Here is a 25,395-nt window from a genome sequence, read left to right on the forward strand (position 1 = left end):
TGTGGTATCGCCCTAATTTTGGCATCTACACACCAGATGGAATTGTGAATCTTACAAATACTTGCATCCCAGATGGAATGGGCAATTTTACAAACACCACCATGTTTAATCCATTGTACAGGCTAAAAAAACCTGCTTTTTTTAGGTTGTACTCTCAGATTTCCACACGCCTTTCAATAACTGATATAGGGTTCGTACTTGTATCCATGTTATCACTATTAATGAATGCATATGTATTCCTATGCATTCGTTCTATGCGGAAGTCTCCTCCAGAACCAGAGAAACCAGAGAATGATGACTGGCAGGAAATATTGAAAGGTTTAGGAAAAGTCTTAGAAGCATGGGGACCAGCAGTGTCTTGGGATTTCACTCTTGAACACCTAAGGGACACTGAGAAATTAAGTGAGTATTTGGGTCAGAGATCTAAGGAGGTAAACCTTATGTGGGGTTTGGCTTATGCATACCGTGCTTTGTATCATACTATTCTGGAGAGAGAGAGTTTCCGATCTGAGATTCAAGCCCAAGTTAACTCTGATCAGTCACAGGAGGCATCAGTAGCAATATCAGTTGCCCCTGTGGAAGGCAAGAAATGGAAACGGGTGTCCATGTGTCTAGAACGAAAAGAAGGAGAAGCAGAGGGGGGGGCAGCAGAAGACCCAGGTGCCGGGCAGGGAGCAGTACCGAAAAAAAGCAAAGGGAAAAACCAAGAGGCATGAAGAAGAGACTGATGATGAGGAAGAAATCACCTATCGTCGACCTCTGAAGCTGACTGAAATCCAAGGCTCAAGAAAGGAGTTTACACGGCGTCAAGATGAAGGTATCCTTGCTTGGTTGCTTCGCTGCTGGGACAACGGGATCAACAGCTTGTCTCTAGATGGTAATGAAGCTCGCCAACTAGGAAGCATTGCCCAAGATGCAGGTATCGACAGAGGGATTAGCAGATGTTCGGATGGAGCTGCCACTCTCTGGTTGCGGCTGTTAGAAGCTGTGAGAGAAAGGTACCCCTATAAGGATGCTTTGAAGCCTAAATTTAATAGTTGGAATACCGTCCAAAAAGGTATTCAGTACCTGAGGGAATCGGCCATGGCGAAAATGTTGTACAACCCTGATCCAAGCGAACATGAACCTGAGAGAGTGAGGGCCGATCCTGACATGTGGCAGAAAATCACAAGTACAGCACCAGAGAGAATTGCACAGTCATTGGTAACAGCATCTAGAGGATTCGAGGACAGATGGCCCCGAGTTGTTGAGCTGATTATAATGCTTCAAACCATCGATCAGCAGCTCCCCCAACTGCATGCCGCAGTTTCTGCCATCTCACGGCTAGAAGACCGACTAGATGAAATGTGCAAGAAATTGTTTCCATCAACTAATCGTAATGATCCCATAATAGTATCAGAAACAACTGATGAAGGTCAATCCTAGTACGGGCAACCAGGTCTAATGAAAAATCTGATCAAAGTATTCCAGTCCTACTCCTCACCTGCATCATCAAAAGTCTCAGCTGTTAAATGCACACGCTTCCCAGCTCGAGCAAAGAACAACAGTACGATTGCACCGCGTTTCCATGTGGCGCTACCTACGTGACCGTGGAGAAGACATGAGGAAGTGGCATGATCAGCCTACTTCTGCACAACGAGCACGGGTGAAAGAACTACTAGACATACCAACCACCAGTGGAGTTGCTCCAGTCATCACAGGTAACCAATAGAGGGGCCCTGTCCTCAGTCAGGGGAGGGAAAGGGATAATAGAGTTTATTGGACTGTGTGGATTCGATGGCCTGGCACATCAGAACCACAGGAATATAAGGCGCTGGTGGATACCGGTGCACAGTGCACCCTAATGCCCTCCAGTCATGAAGGGACAGAATCAATCCATATTTCTGGAGTGACTGGGGGCTCTCAAGAATTGACTGTGCTGGAGGCTGAAATAAGCCTCACTGGCAAAGACTGGCAAAAACATCCTATTGTGACTGGCCCAGGGGCTCCATGTATACTGGGTATTGATTACCTCAGAAGGGGGCATTTCAAGGATCCTAAGGGGTATCGATGGGCCTTTGGGATAGCTGCTGTAGATATGGACAACATTAAGCAGCTGTCTGTTTTGCCTGGCCTGTCAGAGGACCCGTCTGTTGTGGGGCTGCTACGAGTAAAAGAGCAGCAGGTACCGATTGCTACAAAGACAGTGCACAGACGGCAGTATCGCACCAACAGGGATTCCTTGCTCCCCATTCATGATTTGATTCGCCAGCTGGAGAATCAGGGAGTGATCACTAAAACTCACTCACCTTTTAACAGTCCCATATGGCCAGTGCGTAAAGCCAGTGGAGAATGGAGGCAGACAGTAGACTACCGTGGCCTGAATGAGGCCATACCCCCATTGAGCGCTGCTGTGCCGGACATGTTGGAACTCCAGTACGAGCTGGAGTCAAAAGCAGCCAAATGGTATGCCACCATTGACATTGCCAATGCCTTCTTCTCTATTCCTTTGGCTGCAGAATGTAAGCCACAGTTTGCCTTCACCTGGAGGGGCATTCAGTATACATGGAACTGTTTGCCCCAGGTGTGGAAACACAGCCCAACCATTTGCCATGGGTTGGTCCAAACTGTACTGGAACAGGGTGGTGCTCCTGAACACCTGCAGTACGTTGATGACATTGTTTTGTGGGGCGATACAGCAGAAGAGGTTTTCACAAAAGGAGAGCAGATAATCCAAATTCTTCTACAAGCCGGCTTTGCTATTAAGCGAAGCAAAGTAAAAGGACCTGCCCAGGAAATTCAGTTCTTAGGTATAAAGTGGCAGGATGGACGTCGTCACATCCCAACAGATGTGATCGACAAAATCACTGCCATGTCTCCACCAAATAGCAAGAAAGAGACACAATCTTTTCTGGGTGCAGTGGGCTTTTGGAGGATGCACATTCCAAACTACAGCCTCATTGTTAGCCCCTTTTATCAGGTGACACGGAAGAAGAACGATTTTGCATGGGGCCCTGAGCAGCAGCAGGCTTTTGAACAGATTAAACAAGAGATAGCCCGTGCTGTAGCCCTGGGGCCAGTATGGACTGGACAGGATGTAAAGAACATCCTCTATACTGCTGCTGGAGAGAAAGGCCCCACTTGGAGTTTGTGGCAAAGAGCCTCAGGAGAGACCCGAGGCCGACCCCTGGGATTCTGGAGTCGATCATATAAGGGGTCTGAAGAGTGCTACACTCCAACTGAGAAGGAGATCTTAGCCGCGTATGAGGGGGTTCGGGCTGCTTCTGAAGTAGTTGGGACTGAAACACAGCTCCTTTTGGCACCTCGACTGCCAGTGCTGAACTGGATGTTCAAAGGACGGGTTCCCTCCACCCATCATGCTACCGATGTCACCTGGAGCAAGTGGATTGCGCTGATTACACAGCGAGCGCGAATGGCAAACCTCAATCATCCAGGAATCCTAGAGGTAATCATGGACTGGCCTGAAGATAAAAGGTTTGGAACATCACCAGCAGAAGAGGTATCACGTGCTAAATAGGCACCACCATACAATGAATTACCAGAAAATGAAAAGAAATATGCCCTATTCACAGACGGATCATGTCGCATTGTAGGGAAGCATTGCAAATGGAAAGCCGCTGTGTGGAGCCCCACACGACAGGTTGCAGAGGCCACTGAAGGTAAGGGAGAATCAAGTCAGTTTGCAGAGGTAAAAGCTGTCCAGCTGGCCTTAGATGTTGCTGAACGGGAGAGGTGGCCAATGCTGTATCTTTATACTGACTCATGGATGGTGGCAAATGCCTTATGGGGGTGGTTACAGCGGTGGGAACAGAATAACTGGCAACGGAGGGGTAAATCTGTTTGGGTAGCTGAATTATGGAAGGACATTGCTTCCCGAACAAAGAATATGGTTGTAAAGGTGCGTCATGTGGATGCACATGTGCCCAAAAGTCGGGCTACTGAAGAACAACAAAACAACCATCAGGTAGATAAAGCTGCCAGAATTGAGGTGGCTCAAATCGACTTGGACTGGCAGAATAAGGGCGAATTATTTCTAGCTTGATGGGCTCATGAGACCTCAGGTCATCAAGGAAGAGATGCGACATATAAGTGGGCCAGAGACCGAGGGGTGGACTTAACCATGGACGCTATTGCGCAGATTATTCATGATTGTGAAACATGTGCCATAATTAAACAAGCCAAAAGTATGAAACCTCTCTGGGAGGAAGGGCGGTGGCAAAAGTATAAATATGGGGAGGCGTGGCAGGTTGATTATATCACCTTGCCACGATCTCGCAATGGTAAGTCTTATGTACTCACCATGGTAGAGGCAACCAGTGGGTGGCTTGAAACATATGCAGTACCCCATGCTACTGCCAGAAACACCATATTAGGTCTTGAGAAACAAGTCCTATGGCGACATGGCACCCCAGAAAGAACTGAATCTGATAATGGGACACATTTCAAAAATTGTCTTATAAATACTTGGGCCAAATTTCATGGCATTGAGTGGATTTATCATATTCCCTACCATGCACCAGCTTCTGGTAAAATTGAACGATATAATGGGTTGTTAAAAACTATATTGAAAGCAATGGGTGGTGGAACATTTAAGCACTGGGAGAAGAATCTGGCAGAAGCCACTTGGTTGGTGAATACTAGAGGATCTGTCAATCGTGATGGTTCTAGTCAATCTAGCCCCCTACACACTATAGAAGGAGATAAGGTCCCTGTTGTACATGTAAAGAACATGTTGGGAAAAGCTGTTTGGGTCCTTCCAGCTTCTGGAAAGGGCAAACCTATCCGTGGAACTGTCTTTGCCCAGGGACCTGGGTGCACTTGGTGGGTAATGCAGAAGGATGGGGATGTTCAGTGTGTACCACAAGGGAATTTGATGCTGGGGGAGTGCAGTCAATAATTTTATGTATCTATATATATATGTTTGCATGTGTAGTGTACTTAATTATTATAGTTGTACATTTAGTTATGTTACATGCAATTCTACTATTTAGCTATCATAGTTTTACATACGTGTATATATATATATGTATATATATTAACCATGATGTAATAATGTAGAATAAGGGATGGAATGTCATGGTTTTGTAATTTTGTAATTTTGCTATCAGTATTCCACATCATAACATCATGTAAAGTATGGATACTTCTATTGAATGTGCAGTCCACAGAAGAAGACTACATATCCCAGAGAACAACAGGGTTAATGATAAGTCACGGGACCAGGACGCTATATAATCTCGTTCCCAGGCTGGAGTGCCCTCCTTCTTCTCTCGAACTTCTCTGAGAGTGGGAAGCGTTCCAGCCGTGTCGCCTAGAGTTCACAGTAGGCCTCTCAGTTTTCGGGGACTCTCTCTCTCTCTGTTTGTTCGATTTGTTAGCCTCAATTATATTATATTGTGTTATCTTGTATTTCGATATCATATTTAGTAAAATAAGTTTTTCCTCCTTAGATTGCCGCTGTTTTTATCCCATTCCCCTTTTCCCCCTCCTTTCCGGGCCCTGGGGAGGGGGCACGGGGTGGCTTCCCCTGTCACGGGCATAGGTAAATCTAAGTAACCCGTGACAGAGGCCTGTATGGGGTGTAGGGGCCCATACGGGGTTGTGAAGCATGTATGGGGTTGTGGGGCCTGTATGGGGTCTATGGGGACCATATTGGGTTGTGGGGCTTGTATTGGGTTGTGGGGCCCATATGGGGTCTATGGGGCCTATATGGGGTTGTGGGGCTATACGGCGTTATCGGGCCTGTATGGGGTCTATGGTCCCGTATGAGGTCTATGGAGCCTGTATGGTTTTGTGGGGCCCATTTGTGGTTTTGGGGACTGTATGGGGTCCATGGGGCCCATATGGGGTAGTGGGGCCTGTATGGGTTCTATGGGGCCCATATGGGGTTGTGGGGCCTGTATGGGGTCTATGGGGCCCATATGGGTTCTATTGGTCCCATAAGGGGTTATGGGACCTTTATGGGGTCTATGGGGCCCATATGGGGTTGTGGGGCATGTATGAGGTTGTGGGGCCTGTATGGGGTTTATGGGTCTCATATGGGGCAGTGAGACCTGTATGGGGTCTATGGGTCCCATATGAGGTCTATGGGGCCTATATGGTTTTGTGGGACCCATATGGGTTTGTGGGGCCTATATGGGGTTTATGGGCCTCATATGGGGTAGTGAGACCTGTATGGGGTCAATGGGGACCATATTGGTTTGTGGGGCCTGTATGGGGTTGTGTGGCCTTTATGGGGTCTATGGGGACCATATGGGGTCTTTGGGTCCCATATGGGGTCTATATGGGCTTTTGGGGCCCATATGGGGTTGTTCAACCTTTGTGGGGACTATGGGGCCCATCTTGGGTTGGGGGGCCTGTATTGATTTGTGGGGCCTCTATGGGGTCTATAGGGCCCATATGGGGTTGTGGGGTCTGTATGGGGTCTATTGGGCTCATATGGGGTTTTGGGGCTATATGGGGTCTATGGGGCCCATATGGGGTTGCGGAGCCTGTATGGGGTCTATGGGGCCCATATGGTGTTGTGGGGCTATATGGGGTCTATGGGGCCCATATGGGGTTGCGGAGCCTGTATGGGGTCTATGGAGCCCATATGGGGTTGCGGAGCCTGTATGGGGTCTATGGGTCCCATATGGTGTTGTGGGGTCTGTATGAGGTCTATGGGGCCCATATGGGGTTATTGGGCCTGTATGGGGTCTATGGGCTACATATGGGGTTTGTGGGGCCTGTATGGGTTCTATGCGGCCCATATGCTGTCTATAGGGCCCATATAGGTTTGTGGGGCCTGTATGGGGTGTATGCGGCCTATATGGGGTTGTGGGGCCTGTATGGGATTGTATGGCCTTTATGGGCTCTATGGGTCGCATGTGTGATTTGTGGGCCTTGTATGGGGTCTATGGGGCCAGTATGGGGTTGTGGGGCCTGTGTGGGGTCTATGGGTCGCATATGGGGTAGTGGGATCTGTATGGGGTCTATGGGGCCCATATGGGGTTGTGGGGCATGTATGGGGTCTATGGGGCCAGTATGGGGTTGTGTGGCTATATGGGGTCTATGGGGCCCATATGGGGTTGCAGAGCCTGTATGGGGTCTATGGGGCCCATATGGGGTTGTGGGGCCTGTTTGGGGTCTATGGGGACCATATTGGTTTGTGGGGCTTGTATTGGGTTTTGGGGCCCATATGGGGTCTTTAGGTCCCATATGGGGTCTTTAGGTCCCATATGGGGACTAACGGGTCTATATGGTCTTTTGGGGCCCATATGGGATTGTTCGCCCTTTTTGCGGTCTATGGGGGCCATCTTGGGTTGTGGGGCCTGTATTGCGTTGTGCAGACTGCATGGGGTCTGTGGGACCTGTATGAGGTTGTGGGACCTGTATGGGGCCTATGGGGCTTATATGGGGCCTTGGGGACTGTATGGGGTCTATGGAGCCCATATGGTGTTGTGGGGCCTGTCTGGGGTCTGTTGGGCCCATATGGGGTTGTGGGACGTGTATGGGGTCTATGAGGCCCATATGGGTTTGTGGGGCCTGTATGGTGTTGTGGGTCCTGTATGGGGTGGTGGGGCCAATATGGAGTCTTTAGGGCCCATATGGGATTTTGGGGCCTGTATGGGGTCTATGCTGCCCATATGGGGTTGTGGGGACTACATGGCGTCTATGGTGCCCATATGGGGTTTTTGCACCTTTATGGGGTCTATGGGGACCATATGGGGTTGTGGGGCCGTTATAGGGTATATAGTGCCCATATGGGGTTGTGGGGCCAGTATAGGGTCTATGGGGCCTTTATAAGGTTGTGGGGCTTGTATGGGATCCATAAGGGGTTGTGGGGCCCGTATGTGGATTTGGGGACTATATGGGGTTGTAGGGCCTGTATGGGTCTATGGTGCCCATATGGGGTTTTGGAGCCTGTATGGGGTCTGTGGGGCCCATATGGGGTAGTGGGGCCTGTATGGGTTCTATGGGGCCAGTATGTGGTTGTGGGGCTTGTGTGGGGTCTATGGGTCCCATATGGGGTTATGGGACTTTTATGGGGTCTATGGGGCCCATATGGGGTTGTGGGGCCTGTATGGGGTTGTGGGGCCTGTTTGGGGTCTTTGGGGACCATATTGGTTTGTGGGGCTTGTATGGGGTTGTGGGTCCCATATGGGGTTATGGGACCTTCATGGGGTCTATGGTGCCCATATGGGGTTGTGGGGCCTGTATGGGGTTGTGGGGCCTGTATGGGGCTTATGGGTCTCATATGGGGTAGTGGGACCTGTATGGGGCCTATGGTCCCGTATGAGGTCTATGGGGCCTATATGGTTTTGTGGGACCCATATGGGTTTGTGGGGCCTTTATGGGGTCTATGGGGCCCATATGGGGTTGTGGGGCCTGCATTGGGTTTATGGGTCTCATATGGGGTAGTGGGACTTGTATGGGGTCTATGGAGACCATATTGGTTTGTGGGGCCTGTATGGGGTTGTGTGGCCTGTATGGGGTCTATGGGGCCCATATGGGGTAGTGGGACCTGTATGGGTTTGTGGGGCCTGTATGGGGTCTATGGAGACCATATTGGTTTGTGGGGCCTGTATGGGGTTGTGGGGCGTGTATGGGGTCTATGGGGCCCATATGGGGTAGTGGGACCTGTATGGGTTTGTGGGGCCTGTATGGGGTCTATGGAGACCATATTGGTTTGTGGGGCCTGTATGGGGTTGTGGGGCGTGTATGGGGTCTATGGGGCCCATATGGGGTCTTTGGGTCCCATATCGGGTCTATATGGGCTTATGGGTCTCATATGGGGTAGTGGGACCTCTATGGGGTCTATGGTCCCGTATGAGGTCTATGGGGCCTATATGGTTTTGTGGGACCCATATGGGTTTGTGGGGCCTTTATGGGGACTATAGGGCCCATATGGGGTTGTGGGACCTGTATGGCATCCATGGGGCTTGTATGGGGTTATGGGACCTGTATGGGGCCTATGGGGCCTGTATCGGGTCTATAGGGACCTTATGGGGTTGTGGGGTCTGTATGGGGTCTATGGGGACCATATTGGTTTGTGGGGCCTGTATTGCATTGTGGCGCCTGTATGGGGTCTATGGGGCCCATATGGGGTTGTGAGGCCTGAATGGGGTCTCTGGGTCCCGTATGAGGTCTATGGGGCCTATATGGTTTTGTGGGACCCATATGGGCTTTTGGGGCCTGTATGGGGTTGTTCGGCCTTTTTGGGGTCTATGGGGCCCATCTTGGGTTGTGGGGCCTGTATGGTGTCTATGGGGCCTATATGGGCTTGTATGTCCTGTATGGGGTGTATGTGGCCCATATGGGGTTGTGGGGCATTTATGGGGTTGTTAGGCCTTTTTGGGGTCTATGGGGCCCATCTTGGGTTGTGGGGCCTGTATGGTGTCTATGGGGCCTTTATGGGGTTGTAGGTCCTGTATGGGGTGTATGTGGCCCATATGGGGTTGTGGGGCATTTATGGGGTTGTTAGGCCTTTTTGGGGTCTATGGGGCCCATCTTGGGTTGTGGGGCCTGTATGGTGTCTATGGGGCCTTTATGGGGTTGTAGGTCCTGTATGGGGTGTATGTGGCCCATATGGGGTAGTGGGACCTTTTTGGGGTCTATCGTGCCCATATGGGGTTGTGGGCCCTGTATGGGGTCTATGGGGCCCATACGGGTTCTATGGGTCCCATATGGTGTTGTGGGGGCTGTATGGGGTCCATGGGGCCCATATGGGGTTGTTGGGCCTGTATGGGGTCTATGGGCTACATATGTACGGGCTGGGGGAAGACCTGCTGGAGAGGAGCTCTGCTGAGAGGGACCTGGGCGTCCTGGTGGACGACAGATTAACCATGAGCCAGCAGTGTGCCTTTGTAGCCAAAAAAGCCAATGGCATACTGGGGTGTATTAAAAAGAGCGTGTCCAGCAGGTCGAAGGAGGTGATCCTCCCCCTCTACTCTGCCCTGGTGAGGCCTCATCTGGAATACTGTGTCCAGTTCTGGGCTCCCTAGTACAAAAAAGACAGGGATCTCTTGGAAAGAGTCCAGCGGAGGGCCACTAAGATGGTGAAGGGCCTGGAGCATCTCCCCTATGAGGAGAGACTTAGGGTACTGGGTCTGTTTAGCCTTAAAAAAGAAGGCTGAGAGGGGACTTGATCCAGGTTTATAAATACCTGAGGTGTGGGAGCCATAGTGGTGAGTCTGGTCTCTTTTCAGTAGTGCGTGGGGATAGGACTAGGGGTAATGGGATGAAAGTACAGCATAGGAAGTTCCGCACAAATGTGCGGAAGAACTTCTTTACAGTGAGGGTGACGGAGCACTGGAACAGGCTGCCCAGGGAGGTGGTGGAGTCTCCTTCGCTGGAGATATTTAAGACCCGCCTGGATGCCTTCCTGTGTGACATGGTGTAGGGAGCCTGCTTTGGCAGGGGGGTTGGACTCGATGATCTCTAGAGGTCCCTTCCAACCCCTACAATTCTGTGATTCTGTGATTCTGTGATATGGGTTTGTGGGGCCTGTATGGGTTATATGGGGCCCATATGAGGTCTATAGGGCCCATTTGGTTTGTGGGGCCCGTATGGGGTGTATGTGGCCTATATGGGGTTGTGGGGCCTGTATGGGGTTGTATGGCCTTTATGGGGTCTATGGGTCACATATGTGATTTGTGGGCCCTGTATGGGGCCCATATGGTGTCTATGGGGTCAATATGGGGTTTTGGGGTCCATATGGTGTTGTGGGGCCTTTATGAGGTCTATAGGTCCCATATGGGGTCTGTGGGGCCCATATAGGATTGTGAGACCTGTATGGGGCCTATGGGGCCTGTATGGGGTCTATGGGGCCCATATGGTGTTGTGGGTCCTGTATGGGGTGGTGGGGCCTCTATGGAGTCTTTAGGGCCCATATGGGGGTCTATGGTGCCCATATGGGTTGTGGGGACTACATGGGGTCTATGGTGCCCATATGGGTTGTGGGGACTACATGGGGTCTATGGGGCCTATATGGGGTAGTAGCACCTTTATGGGGGCTATGGTGCCCATATGGGGTTTTGGAGCCTGGATGGGGTCCATGGGGCCCTTATGGGGTAGTGGAGCCTGTATGGGTTCTATGAGGCCCATATGGGGTTGTGGGGCCTGTGTGGGGTTTTTGGGTCCCATATGGGGTTGTGGGGCCTGTATAGGGTATATAGTGCCCATATGGGGTCTTGGAGCCTGTATGGGGTCCATGGGGTCCATATGGGGTAGTGGGGCCTGTATGGGTTCTATGGGGCCCATATGGGGTTGTGGGGCCTGTGTGGGGTTATTGGGTCCCATATGGGGTTGTGGGGCCTGTATAGGGTATATAGTGCCCATATGGGGTCTATTGAGCCTGTATTGGGTCCATGGGGTCCATAAGGGGTAGTGGGGCCTGTATGGGTTCTATGGGGCCAGTATTGGGTTGTGGGGCCTGTGTGGGGTCTATGGGTCCCATATGGATTCTATGGGTTCCATATGGGGTTTTGGGACTTCTATGGGGTCTATTGGGCCTATATGGGGTTGTGGGGCCTGTATGGGGTTTATGGGTCTCTTATGGGGTAGTGGTACCTGAATGGGGCCTATGGGTCTTGTATGAGGTCTATGGGGCCTATATGGTTTTGTGGGACCCATATGGGTTTGTGTGCCTGTATGGGGTCAATAGGGAACTTATGGGGTAGTGGGGTCTGTATGGGGTTTATAGGGCCCATATGGTGTTGTCGGGCTGTCATGGTTTAATAATTTTGTAATTTTGCTATCAGTATTCCACATCATAACATCATATAAAGCATGAATAATTTTACTGAATCTGCAACTTACAGAAGAAGACTACATCTCCCAGAGAACAACACGATAGGTCACGGGACCTGGACACTATATTATCTCTGTCGCAGGCTAGACTGACGTCTTTCGAGTTCTGGCGTTCAGGGGAGTGTGTGGGAGCCTTCACCGTTTCGCCTAGATTCAAAGTAGGCCTCTCGGTTTCGGGACTCATTCTCTCTCCTATTTTGCTTGATTCGTTAGCTTAATTTTCAATTATATTGTATTGTATTGTGTTATCCTGTATTTCGATATAGTATTTTTAGTAAATAAGTGTGCCTCCTTAGATCGTTGCCGCTGTTTTCTTTTCCTAATTAACATTTTTTTTTCATTCGGCCTAGGGCCCCTGTGGGGCCCACGGCCCCTGTCACGGACGCAGGTGGATTTTTAGTTTGAACCCTGACAGGGGCCTATATCGGTTCTATGGGGTCCATTGCGAATCTTACAAGTATTGCATCCCAGATGGAATGGGCAATTTTACAAACACCACCATGTTTAATCCATTGTACAGGCTAAAAAAAACTGCTTTTTTTAGTTTGTACTCTCAGATTTCCACACGCCTTTCAATAACTGAGATAGGGTTCGTACTTGTATCCATGTTATCACTATCAATGAATGCATATGTATTCCTATGCATTCGTTCTATGCGGAAGTCTCCTCCAGAACCAGAGAAACCAGAGAATGATGACTGGCAGGGAATATGGAAAGGTTTAGGAAAAGTCTTAGAAGCATGGGGACCCGCAGTGTCATGGGATTTCACTCTTGAACACCTAAGGGACCCTGAGAAATTAAGTGAGTATTTGGGTCAGAGATCTAAGGAGGTAAACCTTATGTGGGGTTTGGCTTATGCATACCGTGCTTTGTATCATACTATTCTGGAGAGAGAGAGTTTCCGATCTGAGATTCAAGCCCAAGTTAACTCTGATCAGTCACAGGAGGCATCAGTAGCAATATCAGTTGCCCCTGTGGAAGGCAAGAAATGGAAACGGGTGTCCATGCGTCTAGAACGAAAAGAAGGAGAAGCAGAGGGGGGGGCAGCAGAAGACCCAGGTGCCGGGCAGGGAGCAGTACCGAAAAAAGCAAAGGGAAAAACCAAGAGGCTTGAAGAAGAGACTGATGATGAGGAAGAAATCACCTATCGTCGACCTCTGAATCTGACTGAAATCCAAGGCTCAAGAAAGGAGTTTACACGGCGTCAAGATGAAGGTATCCTTGCTTGGTTGCTTCGCTGCTGGGACAACGGGATCAACAGCTTGTCTCTAGATGGTAATGAAGCTCGCCAAGTAGGAAGCATTGCCCAAGATGCAGGTATCGACAGAGGGATTAGCAGATGTTCGGATGGAGCTGCCACTCTCTGGTTGCGGCTGTTAGAAGCTGTGAGAGAAAGGTACCCCTATAAGGATGCTTTGAAGCCTAAATTTAATAGTTGGAATACCGTCCAAAAAGGTATCCAGTACCTGAGGGAATTGGCCATGGCGAAAATGTTGTACAACCCTGATCCAAGCGAACATGAACCTGAGAGAGTGAGGGCCGATCCTGACATGTGGCAGAAAATCACAAGTACAGCACCAGAGAGAACTGCACAGTCATTGGTAACAGCATCTAGAGGATTCGAGGACAGATGGCCCCGAGTTGTTGAGCTGATTATAATGCTTCAAACTGTCGATCAGCAGCTCCCCCAACTGCATGCCGCAGTTTCTGCCATCTCACGGCTAGAAGACCGACTAGATGAAATGTGCAAGAAATTGTTTCCATCAACTAATCATAATGATCCCGTAATAGTATCAGAAACAACTGATGAAGGTCAATCCTAGTACGGGCAACCAGGTCTAATGAAGGATCTGATCAAAGTATTCCAGTCCTACTCCTCACCTGCATCATCAGAAGTCTCAGCTGTTAAACGCACACGCTTCCTAGCTCGAGCAAAGAACAACAGTACGATTGCACCGCGTGTTTCCATGTGGCGCTACCTACGTGACCGTGGAGAAGACATGAGGAAGTGGCATGATCAGCCTACTTCTGCACAACGAGCACGGGTGAAAGAACTACTAGACATACCAACCACCAGTGGAGTTGCTCCAGTCATCACAGGTAACCAATAGAGGGGCCCTGTCCTCAGTCAGGGGAGGGAAAGGGATAATAGAGTTTATAATAGAGTGAGCACATCAGAACCACAGGAATATAAGGCACTGGTGGATACCGGTGCACAGTGCACCCTAATGCCCTCCAGTCATGAAGGGACAGAATCAATCCATATTTCTGGGGTGAATGGGGCCTCTCAAGAATTGACTGTGCTGGAGGCTGAAATAAGCCTCACTGGCAAAAACATCCTATTGTGACTGGCCCAGGGGCTCCATGTATACTGGGTATTGATTACCTCAGAAGGGGGCATTTCAAGGATCCTAAGGGGTATTGATGGGCCTTTGGGATAGCTGCTGTAGATATGGACAACTTTAAGCAGCTGTCTGTTTTGCCTGGCCTGTCAGAGGACCCGTCTGTTGTGGGGCTGCTACGAGTAAAAGAGCAGCAGGTACCGATTGCTACAAAGACAGTGCACAGACGGCAGTATCGCACCAACAGGGATTCCTTGCTCCCCATTCATGATTTGATTCGCCAGCTGGAGAATCAGGGAGCGATCACTAAAACTCACTCACCTTTTAACAGTCCCATATGGCCAGAGCGTAAAGCCAGTGGAGAATGGAGGCTGACAGTAGACTACCGTGGCCTGAATGAGGTCACACCCCCATTGAGCACTGCTGTGCCGGACATGTTGGAACTCCAGTACGAGCTGGAGTCAAAAGCAGCCAAACGGTATGCCACCATTGACATTGCCAATGCCTTCTTCTCTATTCCTTTGGCTGCAGAATGTAAGCCACAGTTTGCCTTCACCTGGAGGGGCATTCAGTATACATGGAACTGTTTGCCCCAGGTGTGGAAACACAGCCCAACCATTTGCCATGGGTTGGTCCAAACTGTACTGGAACAGGGTGGTGCTCCTGAACACCTGCAGTACGTTGATGACATTGTTGTGTGGGGCGATACAGCAGAAGTGGTTTTCACAAAAGGAGAGCAGATAATCCATATTCTTCTACAAGCCAGCTTTGCTATTATGCGAAGCAAAGTATAAGGACCTGCCCAGGAAATTCTGTTCTTAGGTATAAAGTGGCAGGATGGACGTCGTCACATCCCAACAGATGTGATCGACAAAATCACTGCCATGTCTCCACCAAATAGCAAGAAAGAGACACAATCTTTCCTGGGTGCAGTGGGCTATTGGAGGATGCACATTCCAAACTACAGCCTCATTGTAAGCCCCCTTTATCAGGTGACGCGGAAGAAGAATGATTTTGCATGGGGCCCTGAGCAGCAGCAGGCTTTTGAACAGATTAAACAAGAGATAGCCCGTGCTGTAGCCCTGGGGCCAGTACGGACTGGACAGGATGTAAAGAACATCCTCTATACTGCTGCTGGAGAGAAAGGCCCCACTTGGAGTTTGTGGCAAAGAGCCTCAGGAGAGACCCGAGGCCGACCCCTGGGATTCTGGAGTTGATCATATAAGGGGTCTGAAGAGTGCTACACTCCAACTGAGAAGGAGATCTTAGCCACGTATGAGGGGGTTCGGGCTGCTTCCGAAGTAGTTGGGACTGAAACACAGCTCCTTTTGGCACCTCGACTGCCAGTGCTGAACTGGATGTTCAAAGGACAGGTTCCGTCCACCCATCATGCTACCAATGTCACCTGGAGCAAGTGGATTGCGCTGATTACACAGCGAGCGCGAATGGCAAACCTCAATCGTCCAGGAATCCTAGAGGTAATCATGGACTGGCCTGAAGATAAAAGGTTTGGAACATCACCAACACAGGAGGTGTCACATGCTAAATAGGCCCCACCATACAACGAATTACCAGAAAATGAAAAGAAATATGCCCTATTCACTGACGGATCATGTCGCATTGTAGGGAAGCATCGCAAATGGAAAGCCGCTGTGTGGAGCCCCACACGACAGGTTGCAGAGGCCACTGAAGGTAAGGGAGAATCAAGTCACTTTGCAGAGGTAAAAGCTGTCCAGCTGGCCTTAGATGTTGCTGAACGGGAGAGGTGGCCAATGCTGTATCTTTATACTGACTCATGGATGGTGGCAAATGCCTTATGGGGGTTGTTACAGCGGTGGGAACAGAATAACTGGCAACGGAGGGGTAAATCTGTTTGGGTAGCTGAATTATGGAAGGACATTGCTGCCCGAACAAAGAATATGGTTGTAAAGGTGCGTCATGTGGATGCACATGTGCCCAAAAGTCGGGCTACTGAAGAACAACAAAACAACCATCAGGTAGATAAAGCTGCCAGAATTGAGGTGGCTCAAATCGACTTGGACTGGCAGAATAAGGGCGAATTATTTCTAGCTTGATGGGCTCATGAGACGTCAGGTCATCAAGGAAGAAATGCGACATATAAGTGGGCCAGAGACCGAGGGGTGGACTTAACCATGAACGCTATTGCGCAGATTATTCATGATTGTGAAACATGTGCCATAATTAAACAAGCCAAAAGTATGAAACCTCTCTGGGAGGAAGGGCGGTGGCAAAAGTATAAATATGGGGAGGCGTGGCAGGTTGATTATATCACCTTGCCACGATCTCGCAGTGGTAAGTGTTATGTACTCACCATGGTAGAGGCAACCACTGGGTGGCTTGAAACATACGCAGTACCCCATGCTACTGCCTGTATGAGGTCTATGGGGCTTATATGGTTTTGAAGGACCCATATGGGTTTGTTGGGCCTGTATGGCGTTTATGGGTCGCATATGGGGTAGTGGGACCTGTATGGGGTCTATGGGGCCTATATGTGTTTGTGGGACCCGTATGGGTTTGTGGGGCATGTATGGTGTCTATTGGGACCTTATGGGGTTGTGGGGTCTGTATGGGGTCTATGGGGCCCATATGGGGTTGTGGGGCCTGTATGGGGTCCATGGGGCCCATATGGGGTAGTGGGACCTTTATGGGGTCTATGGGGCCTATATGGGGTTGTGTGGCATGTATGGGGTCTAAGGGGACTGTATGGGGTCTTTGGGTTCCATATGGTGTTTATGGGGTCTGTATGGGTTTTTGAGGCTTATATGGGGTTGTTCGGCCTTTTTAGTTTCTGTGGGGCCCATCGTGGGTTGTGGGGCCTGTATTGCATTCTGGGGCCTGTATGGGGTCTATGGGGCCCATATGGGGTTTTGAGGCCTGTATGGGGTCTGTTGTATTAGGCGGCTCGAACTCTTGGGTTGTTACGCGGTAGGCCTTTCCCTGCTCGGTAATGTATATGTATGAGACTGAAATACGAGCCCTATATAAGGGGCTCACGCGGTTGAATGAACGCCATTTTACAGCTCACCATATTGGTGTAATCATCGTGTAACTTGGTCATGGGGTCGTCTGACGCACGTTCTCAATGATGGACGTAGTTCTTTAGGTTACCTCGCACAAGGCAACAATTGGTGCCCCGTGTGAGGACGTCCTGAGATTGAGTGTGCGACGGCTAACTGCGCGACGGACACGAATCCTATGGTTAGATCCCGTGGACGCGCCTGGGGGGCGATGTTGAATGCAGCTGCTGTTTATCCTGCGGTGAGACCGTGGAAGACCGTGGGACTTTGGGCCTGGCTATATACAAAGGGTGCGAGGACGTACCAGAAAAAACATGGAATCCATCATTAAGGTAGTATTACGAGTTTGTAAAACTCATTGCGGTAGGAATGCTCCTTCTAAGAAGGAGATTGCTGCAGTTATTTCTTGTTTGCAGAAAGCTCAGCTTTCACCCTCCCCTAGTAATCTACTTGATTCGGAGCAGTGGGAATCTTTCACCGCTGCCCTGCTCCAAAGAGCAATGCACGAGTATAAAGCGGAGGAATTAAAAACCTGGGGTTTGGTCCTGGGTGTGCTCAAAGTGGCTAAGGAGGAGAGTAAATCGTTTGCTCCAGGTAATGCTTTGCTAGGGCCGGGGAACCGAGGGTTGGAGTCGGGGAGCGCACTTCTTTGCAGACCCCCGGAGGGAGAACAATGGCTTAAGATGGCGACGACCACCCCGACTGCCCCCCCAACTCCACATGTGCAGCAGTTAAGAGATAAGCGGCAGGACAGCGAACAACAATCTACAACAACAATCTACGGTACCCTTATCAGAACGTAACCTCGCAACAAAGTATCCTGCATTCCTTCGCCCATCCTTGGGGGTGGGGAGGGGGAGTGAACAGTGGTGAGAAAGAAGCCAATCCACATCAGCGGGGGCGGAGGTGGAGGTGGCCCCGGTCATCACAACCCTTCCCCAGAGGGGGTGGGTTGCACGTTCGGCTCTACCCTGGGGGGAGGGGAGGATTATAGTAACAGAGTCACGGATTGGTCAGAGATAAGGGAGGCATTCCCTGTTATCGTTATGGCCCCGGGCTCCAGTGGAATCTCCGAAGCTGAAACAAGACCAGCTGACGAGCGAGCCACAGCAGCCCGAGACGGCGTCAGAAAAACAGCCGCTTACAACTTTGAGAAGTCTTGTTTTATCTATGTTTTTGTTTGTTGTGGTTGTGGGTTGTGATTGATATATCTGTTAAAACTGCACAATCTGGTTCAGAGTTTTTTCAGGTCATCTTGGACTAATGGTACTCCCTTCACAGTGAAAACCATTCCTTCTGATCTTTTCTTTCCAAACTGATTATGATTTGCATGTAATTCCTCCACAGTGATTCCAAATTCCTAACAAATTGGGAAATGAGCCAAGGGATCCATCTAATATCTGTTAGTTGTGGTCACAAAAGAAATCTATCATAAAGACCTTTGCACTGATGTTTTTCAGTGTTAGCACCAGCCCAGTGGTATCGATGAAAACTATATTAATTAAGAAAAAAAAAAAAAAAAGAAAGAAAGAAAGAGGGAATGGAGATGGCACTTCCAGCAGGAAGGTTTGCTAAAATGACATATGTATTGAACCTTTTAAATCAAGGATGTGATGATGGGCAACAACCAGTAGCCCTCACTTCATTTCAGTTAACGAGGAAAGAGTGAAAATTCATGGAAAAAAATATGATAATATTAAAGAATTTGGAATCAGGTCAATGGGAAGGCCCATTCCTGATGACAACTTGGAGGAGAGGAAGAATGCTTAGGATAAACTGTATTGGTTATTGTCACTGTCTTTGTGATTGTTAAATGTTTATGGTATATGAAAGTATAAATGCAAATGGTATATGGAACTGTTAATGTTATAGGGATGTGTAAACATGAATGCGATATGGAAGTGGAATTATTAATGTTACATGGAAGTGTAATTGAGGGTACGAGTAGTGGAATTGTGAAAAACAAAAAACAGGAAAAAGGTTACAGAAGAACAGTGAGTTAAAATATTGAATGTGATCTGCTCTAGCCAGAGAAGTGCCAGCAAGAGAACGCAAACCCCCGTGCTGCCCCCCTCACTGCCTACCCCCCCCCCATCCTCCACAGCTTGTGAAAGTAAACAAATCGTTACTTCCAAATGGGGACAAAAGCAAAACATTCTGAGTGCTCCTGTCCCTAGTTTAGTGTTAACCACTGCCCCTTCTGGGAACCGTATTACAGAAAAAGTAAGAGTTTCTCCCTCTTTGTCTGCAGAGCTGTTTGCACCTCTGAAGGTCTCTTGCTAGTCCGAGCAAGAATGTCTTCATTTTCTCCCAATAATATACACATTTAGGGAACTAGGGTAGGGTACTTGGACAAATTTGTTGATGGAGCTTGGAAATTGTATGGAGGGGGAGTTGTGGTGGTGGAGTTGGGAGGAACGTTGGCAGCTGTACTGGAGCGGAATCTGAAGACCCCAGGATGAGTTTTGCCCCCAGCGGGCTGAATGCAACGTGCACACATTGGAGCAAAGACCTTTGTTTTCTGATAGGTAGGGGTGCATCTCACTTTGGATTGCATCAAGAATTACTACCAATTGATGATTTTTGTAACAATAGTAGGTCAACAAGAAAAAGCTTACCAATTAAAATAAAATAAAATAAAATAAAATAAAATAAAATAAAATAAAATAAAATAAAGGGTGGGGGGGTGGGGGGGGGGAGCTAAGGGTAAAGCAAGTAACAATAGGAATAAGTAACTATAGCTGTAAATAACTTTCTGTGAGTAGTTTGTATTGTAGAGAAATCTAATATAGTGGTTTGTTCTGCTTTATGAGCAGGTGTTTCACCTGGGCTCTGTATCATGCTCTGGCCACGCAGATATGGAGTACATGTGAAAAAACCCTGCACAGGAGAGAGAGAGTCTGTGATGGGTGAGAAAGGCAAAGTGCATTTTTAAGCAGGGGACGCCCTGCAGGCACTGCCTATCACATCCACCGCTATTGTGTTTTTTCTCTCTCCTTTTGGTGGTTTGACACCTCATAGTTGTCGATAAGTAATAATACATTAGCTTAGAAATTTCCATTTATAGAATTGTCTAAAATGAATGCTAGAATGAGTGTGTATATGTCTGCTCAAAAAATTATGACCTTACATGTAACCTTATGTTTAGTGCATTATCAGTCAAGGTTTTGATTGAGTGATGATGATTATGTTAACATTTAAGTCCCCTGCAGCTCAGCGACACTGGGCCACTGCCATCGCGGTCCTTGGTGTGCCGCAACACATCAAGACAGACAATGGCTCGTGCCACATCTCGCGATCTACTCAAGAATGGCTCGAGCGTTGGGGAATATCTCACTCGACAGGCATCCCTGGGAATTCCCAGGAACAAGCAATTTTGGAGAGGGCCAACCATCTCCTGAAGGACAAGATATGTGTCCTTGGGGAGGGGGAAGGTTACAGAGGTAGGATTCCGGTAGCCCAGCAGGCAGAAGTATTGGCATAGCACATTATGCAATCAATCATTTTGAATGAAGAGGTTATGCCACAGTAAAGGATAGAGAATCGGGAAAAATTTTATGGGTCCTGTCGAGAAAAATAAAACCTGATACAGTGATCACCCAAAAGGGCTGTCTGGGAGAAACGGAAAACTAATTGAAAGCTGAGTACTTTTCTTTCAGGCATGCTGTTTTACAGAATAGGGCTGCAATAGATTTCCTGCTGCTGACTCAAGGGCACAGGTGCAAGGAATTTGAAGGGTTGCTTACAACATATGATGGAAAGAGTGTTTAATGAGAAAATGGAGTTCCAGCGGATATACAAGAAGCTTTGAGCAGAAGGATGAACTGAATAATATAATCAAAGATGCCTTGGACATACTGATTAGAACACCACTAACATTGTTAGACATTGCACCACTTATCTCTGCATGCTTTGCAACCTGTATTCCTCACTTTATAGATAATCTGTGACAAAGTTTAAATTATATAAGGACTAACACTTTTATATATTAGGATTAGGATCGGCGCTTGCGTTGTAACGGGTCATGGTTTTGTTAAGCATGGGGAGGGGGAGATGTTGTATTAGGTGTGCAGGAACACCCGGGATGTAATGCGATAGGCCCTCCCCTGCTCGGTTATGCATATGTAGAAGGGGTGTATACGAAGTAGACAGTGGCTTATTTAAACCGTTAACACGCATAATAAAATGCCATTTAGCTATTCACCATGTTGGTGTGAACGTGTAGTTAAATGGTCCCCGGCTGGACCAGGTCGGATTCGTGAAGGCTTAACGCTAGAATCCTGACGTGAAATGAACCACAAGTAACACGTGGGGGCCCGCAATGTCATGGGATTTCACTCTTGAACACCTGTGGGACCCCGAGAAACTAAGCCAGTATTTGAGTCAGGGATGGTGCAGCCTAGATAGGTCTAAGGGGGTACTACTTATTTGGGGCTTGGCTTGTGCTTACCATGCTCTATATAACACTATTCTGGAAAAAGAGAGTTTCCAAGCTGAGGTTCAAGCCAAAAAGGGAAATCCCCATGTCAATTCTGATCAGTCACAGGAGGCACCAGTAACAATATCAGTTGCCCCTATGGAAGGCAAGAAATGGAAATGGGTGTCCTCACGTCTAGAACGGAAAAAAGAAGCAGAGGAGGAGGCAGCAGAAGATCCAGGTGACGGGTCTGGATCAGCACCGAGAAAGGCAAAAGGAAAAGTTAAGAGGCACGAAGAAGAGAATGATGAGGTGAAATCTCTATTACTGTTTGTTGACCCCTGAAGATGACTGAAATCCAAGGCACAAGAAAGACTTTACACGGCGCCAGAAGGAATCTCTTGTTACCTGGTTGCTTCACTATTGGGACAGCTGGGCTGGTAGCTTGTTTCTAGATGGTAACAAAGCTTGTCAATTAGGAGGCATTTCCAGAGACCAACTATTGACAGAGGGATGAACAGATGTATGAATGGTGCTGCCACCATCTGGGAGCAAATGTTAGTGGCTGTGTGGGCAAAGCTTCCCTTCAAAGTCATTCTGAAGCCTCTGATGAAAAAGTGGGATACAATTGAAAAAGGCATTCGGTACTTGAGGGAAATAGCTGTGGTGGAAATGTTGTATAACCCTAATTTTGATCCTAGCTACCTCTGCCAAGAACATGACCCTGAGAGAGTGAGGACGACATATGGCAGAAACTCACCAAAACAGCACCAGAAAGGTATGCCATTACTTTAGCAGCAATGTTTCAAAGGTACAAGGAACAAGATAGACCCCCAGTTTTCTAATTGGTTCTTACACTGCAAAACATTGAACAGCAATTACCTCCAACCCACGTCTCCATTTCAGCCATCTCAGAAGTAACAAACAGACTGTATGAAGTGGAAGAGCTAGTGTCTCAGTTCATTAATCGTGATGATCCCGTAATAGTATCAGAAGCAACTAATGAAGGTCAATCCCCGTACGGGCCACCATGTCTAATGAAGGAACTGATCAAAATATTCCAGTCCTACTCCTCCCCTTTATCATTAAAAACTCGGCTATTAGACACACATGCTTTCCAGCTCGAGCAAGGAACAACAGTATGATTACACCGTGTGTTTCCATGTGGCGCTACCTACGTGATCACAGAGAAGACATGAGGAAGTGGCATGACCAGCCTACTCCTGTACTACGAGCACGGGTGAGGGAACTACAAAACAGACCAACCACCAGTACAGCTGCTCCAGTTATCACAGGTAACCAATAGAGGGGCCCTGCCCTCAATCATGGGGGGAGAGGGATAATATTATTGGACTGTGTGGATTCGATGGCCTGGCACATCAGAACCACAGGAATAAAAGGCGCTGGTGGATACCGATGCACAGTGCACCCTTAATGCCCTCCAGTCATGAAGGGACAGAATAAATCCATATTTCTGGAGTGACTGGGGGCTCTCAAGAATTGACTGTGCTGGAGGCTGAAATAAGCCTCACTGGCAAAGACTGGCAAAAGCATCCTATTGTGACTGGCCTAGGGGCCAGATTACCTCAGAAGGGGGCATTTCAAGGATCCTAAAGGATATCGATGGGCCTTTGGGATAGCTGCTGTAGATATGGACAACATTACGCAGCTGTCTGTTTTGCCTGGCCTGTCAGAGGACCCGTCTGTTGTGGGGCTGCTACGAGTAAAAGAGCAGCAGGTACCGATTGCTACAAAGACAGTGCACAGACGGCAGTATCGCACCAACAGGGATTCCTTGCTCCCCATTCATGATTTGATTCTCCAGTTGGCCTTTTTGTTAGGAAAGATCTATTAGCTGTGTATTTCTACATAGTTCAGCATTTTTATTTTTTTTCGGACTGAAAGTTGTAGATTAATAGTCAAGTACGTCACTCTTTCAGCCAAGAGTTGGGACATAGAATCCTATTGCCCTCATGTAATCACTACGCAAACAGGAAACAGTGAGATTCATTGAGATATTTAGTCTGAACTCTTCCAGTGGGGTCATGACTGAATGAGTTCCAAACTTGTGCTGAATGTCATTGCTGAATTCCTTTCCTTCCCATTCAGTACTGTAGCCAACTAGAATAAAAAACAGCAAAGTTCAGATGGGGATAATCCAGGGTGGAAACCAGGACAAAGTGGAGGCAACAAATGGTATATTGTTCATATCAAATCCATGCAGTTCTTAGAGCATCAGCAGTAAGAAATTTGGATGAGATTAAATTTCTGTAGCTGTAGTAACCGTTTTGAAAATGGTCCTCAGAGATCCCTAGCTGGAAAGCACTGGGCCTATTCATCCTATTTTAAATCTATGGGAAGAAATTATTCTGAGTGTTGAAAGAGTGTAAAAATAAAATATTTATAGTTTATTCACCTCCTTTTAAAGTACTTTCAGATGTGGTCTGTGATACTACCTTAGATTTCTTTGTATATTTAAATAAGGGTGGTTTGATGCTGGCACAATCACCTTAAAAGACTCTTCAAGATAATTTGCCTCTGCCTTAGAAATCTATCAAAAATGCCAAGAATTAAACTGTAGGATTAGGAAGCCTGCCATTTCTAAGATTTGTGGTACTAGCAATTGACTTACATTTTGCCTTGGTGGAGAACAGGCTGTGCATGGATACACACATGATTTCTCTAATTGTTTGTTAAGGAAAGAATTTCCTCAGCCTTTGCGAAAGCCAGCCTAAGTATCAAAATGGACCTCAGGAGCAGCAGTTACTGGTTACTGAATGCCTTTAATGCTTGTGGTGCTTTACAAAGTTCAACTTGCTGAGTATCATACTGCTTTCACATTATATTTAATGCAAATTTTGGGAACCCATTGCTGGTGGCAATGGAACAGAAAGGTATGGGGTAAGGGCACAGTAGGTTTTGTATTCAGACACCTGTGATGCAATCCACAGACATATGGTAGGTATTGAACTGTCTTGCTAACACAGTATTCCTTGGCAATATGATTGATGGTTGGACTTGATCTTTTGAGGTCTTTTCCAACCTTAATGATTCTTTAATTCTGTGAATACTGAAGACTTCTTTTCAGTATGGCTAGGAAAACACTGGCTAAGTTGTTTGGTTTGCATATATGAAGTTGGGACTGCCAATGGCACAGCTGTGTCATTAGAAAGGGTGGCAGGAATACCCTGAACACGTCTACTCCCTTTCTGTCTTCTTCATCTCAACTCATGCTCCCTATGACACTAACAGACAAGACTTAGCAGGCTGATGGCTGGATGGTTGGATTAGATGATCTTAGTGCTCTTTTCCAACCTTAACGCTTCTGTGATTCTGTAGATATGCCATACAAGTCTTACCATTATATTAAATTTAGCTAGAGATTGTTGGGAATTAACATTTTTGCCTGAAATTTCTCAGAGAATCCCTTGTGCAGGGCCAACGAAAGACAATGTGCTCAATGGGATTTCAGCAATCTAATGAAAGAATGGGAGGTAGTTGTTTGAAGAGTTACTTTGCTCTGTCAAAAAGCTGTACTAAGACTATATCTAAAACTATGGGATGCACATAAGAATGTACCCTACCTCTCTGCCTAGGACTGGTCTACATAGGGAGTCAGAAAAAGATGAGCAGGAAGACAATACCGTGAGTATTGATTTGCCTGCTTAAATTGGCAGGCATTTCAAGTGTAGAGATCAACCCATCTCTCATAACAAGGATGGCAAGCTTCTCTCTACGAGACTACCTTACAGGGACATGTCTTTGACTGGGCTGATTTTGCCTTCTGAATTTTACTCCACAAAAGAAT

Source organism: Coturnix japonica, chromosome W (assembly GCF_054131305.1).
Source record: "Coturnix japonica strain WE chromosome W, WE-NBRP24, whole genome shotgun sequence".
Taxonomy (NCBI): domain Eukaryota; kingdom Metazoa; phylum Chordata; class Aves; order Galliformes; family Phasianidae; genus Coturnix; species Coturnix japonica.